This window comes from Ascaphus truei, chromosome 4, assembly GCF_040206685.1.
Source record: "Ascaphus truei isolate aAscTru1 chromosome 4, aAscTru1.hap1, whole genome shotgun sequence".
In the NCBI taxonomy this organism is placed as follows: Eukaryota; Metazoa; Chordata; class Amphibia; order Anura; family Ascaphidae; genus Ascaphus; species Ascaphus truei.
Window position 1 is genome coordinate 249,856,239 of NC_134486.1, and position 3,434 is coordinate 249,859,672.

The 3,434-nt window shown below is 40.6% G+C and overlaps 1 non-coding gene across 1 annotated transcript; it reads right to left on the reverse strand.

Annotated features, from left to right (window-relative positions):
- Window positions 1–1,610: 1,610 nt before the first annotated feature.
- Window positions 1,611–1,682, reverse strand: TRNAE-CUC (transfer RNA glutamic acid (anticodon CUC)). The gene has a single exon. It is a non-coding gene; the product is annotated as a tRNA-Glu (tRNA).
- Window positions 1,683–3,434: the final 1,752 nt, after the last annotated feature.

A 3,434-nucleotide genomic window follows, 5' to 3' on the forward strand; every position in this document is an offset into this window, starting at 1 on the left:
CACCACTGCTCTTGAGCCCTGCCAGCTCACTTCAGGACTGAATTTGCTAGCCTATGGAATCCTTCCACTGCACACGGACCAGCATTATATCCGGTGTCTGACGTCACGTCCGGAGTCCGACGTCACTTCCAGGTTTCACGGAGGAGAAGGGGAAGAGCCAGACGCAGCAGCCAAAGCAGTACAGGCTAGGACATGGAGTCAACAGAGGATCACTCCCAGGAGACAACTACGCCGGTACAGCAGCTTAGCAGGGCGGAGAAGATTGTATTGTATTGTATGTCTTTATTTATATAGCGCCAAAAGTGTACTGAGCGCTTCAAAAAGAATACAGTACAGGGAATTATAATTATACAATTGGTATAATTATACAATTATAAGATTGGTGCCCCCCTCCTCCTCCACCCTTGATGGGGAAGATCCAGTGACTGAGTGTGACGAGGACGGTCCATCAAAACACCATATAAGGCACGTCTGCTGTAGCCCCAATACTCAGGCAAAGTCTCTGTTTTTATTTTCTTATATACATGTTTTTCATTGCATTCTTGTTTATTTGTGTATATATCACACATGCCATTTTTCTTGTATGAAGACATTTTCAGTTATTGCTTTTTTGCGCCTATCTTTTTTCTCTTTGAGACATTGGTACATGACTGCACAGCGTTTCATAAACACTGTAAAAGTATGTTCATATCTGGGAAGAAGAATGGATGGTCATATGGGTTTTTTTACCGTCTTCTGCCTCCAAAACTGGGCCATAAACTCAGAAACCAGGTTTATCAAGGAAATAATTCCATTAATAATGAAAATCCTATTGGTCTCGTTTCCAATCTAGTGCAGTATCTTTGCACCAGCGTTGCTTAGTTTGCAGCTAAAATACTTTAAATTACCCCCCATAGTGTTGTGATCACAGATTATGCTAGTAGGGAGCCAGTGCTGATTAACTGCATGGGGTAGTTTTGTTTTCTCACTGTGCTAGGTTTGATCTCAGGATGTGCTCCTTCTGCATGATTTACTGGGTTAGCTCTCCATCTTGTGGTGTGTTTTAAAGTTGCAGGCTCGCATACTATAGCATAAAAAGTTACATTTGTTATATAATGGATATTAAAACAGCAACTTCTTCGAATCTACTTTAAAATGCGGTAGACTGCAGATTAAGCAAGACTAATTACACATACATATTTTTCTCTATACTAATAAGTCCCACAAAACAGTATGGTTCCTGATAATATCTACAGGTCATAAACATCCCTAGTTTTCGTATTATATTTATTCATTTGTATGAACTGATCCACACAAGCCATAGGAAAGAGGATAAAATGCATCTGATAAATAATTGTCTGTGTCGTGAGTATGTAAGTACAGTATGTAAATTGTCAGCTGCACCAATTAGCTGGAGGTTTTGAGGTTTAACCAACAGAAACAGGACACGGGAAGCTATGAAAACAGAAAAGGAGATTATCTTTCTATTAACTTTCCATAAAAGGATAGTGGGAATGTGTGTAGGAATGAAAATGTGGGATTTTGCTAAAACATTAAATAAATTATATATATGTAAAGATAACCAAATGAATGTTAAAATATGGTAAATATATTAGTGCAAAAAAATCTACTTCCCTGACCGGGAATCGAACCCGGGCCGCGGCGGTGAGAGCGCCAAATCCTAACCACTAGACTACCAGGGATATTGTACATGTGTTAGCCAACTTGCTCTCTGGAAGCTGCAACAGGAAAGTCTGTTTGATGTCTATGTTACTGTGGAATTTACATCCAAAGAACTAAATAAACAGTCACAATGTTGCTGATTACATATGAAACCGTTATCAGGATTCCTCTGCTTCAGTTCTTTTGCTGATGTAAATTGCTGGGAGCAGCAGCTTCTGCAGCAGGAGCCTACCTGGTCTGAGGTTCTACAGCTCATCTTCCCCACAGCGCCCTCAGCAGACCAAGCATGTGAAACTATGAAGTGGTACAATGGGAATGTTATTACAATAGCAAAAGGAAGTAGGAAAATACAAAAAGAATAACACCACAATTCCTTAGATATTTTGTTCATAAGACATCTAACAATTCACCTCCTAAGGGGTCGCTGTTACACATGCAATTTACCATATGCTAAAATCATATTATCAATAAAATGTGTATTTTTTTATTTGTACATAGTTACACTTACACACAAGGAAGGGGGTATTTAATTCCCCCTTAGCAGCTGATCAGAGACGTCATCACTCTACAGATGCAGCGGCCGTTATTCGAACATTTCACCGAGCCGTTTCTTGTGCTCTGCTGTTTTCCACCCGGCCAATCACACCCGGGCACTCGTGTTTATCGCGGTTGCTTTGTTTAAATGTCATGGATTCTGTTTCCTATCCGTGGCAGAAATGAATGAATTGTGATGTGTACAGTACTGTGCTACTCTGTCAATTTCAGGTGTTTGAAAACCAGAACACTAAAATGACATTTTCTGCACTCGCCTGCACTCGCGTCTCACGGCGGTACGGTTGGAAGAAATCCCGCGCCATGACATGGGTATTCAGAAGTATGCACCACGTGAAATGTTCGAATAACGGCCGCTGCATTTGTATAAACTACTTTAGTTATCTCAAGGTTCTGAGCTACAACTACTGGCTCAATACAATATGTACTGGAGAAATTGGTACAATAGGTACACTTGGTTTTAACCCTTTCAATGCCACAGCCCCTCCGGCACTTGCGATCACGTGACCACTCCATCACTAATGACAGAACAAGAGGAGAACGAAGAACGCGAACTCCCCTACCCAAATGAGCAATTAGAGTATGATGCCCGTGGGCACGCAAAGGGTTAACAGTTACAGTGCAGGACAATAAAAAACAGGTACACTATCTGCTATATAGGTACAGTTGGATGGTATGGTACTTAGGATCAGTTGAACCAACCACGTATTTCTGTCTTTTTTGTACATTCAGGACAGTGAAAATTGGCAGTTGCAATTGTAATAATGCTGGTAAACACAAGCTCCTAATTTACCAGGCTGGGTTATGGACAGCAGATTGTATTATTTGCACTTTCATTTTAGCATTGTGTTTGTCTAGTGTTTTGAGACCCTTGAAATAATTATTTTCCATTTGAAACTCTATTAAAAAAACATTATTTAGAAAAGCTTATTTGGCAGTAATTTGACCTTACAATAGTAATGTTGAACTGGTCTCCCGTCTTCCTTTTATGAAACTACTTTGCATGGAGTTGAACCTACACGTATCAGCAAACAATGCTGTGTGGGGATAACGTGGATAAAAAGAAGAGTCTGGGGAGGAATTATTTCATTCACATGTAGCCCTGTTTCCTTCTGAACACAGTACAACTACCGATGCTGTATAACCTGCTGGCTCACAGGGCCTGAGCCTCTGCCACGGAGAGCCTGGGGCAATATATTAATATATAGTACCTCTTATCA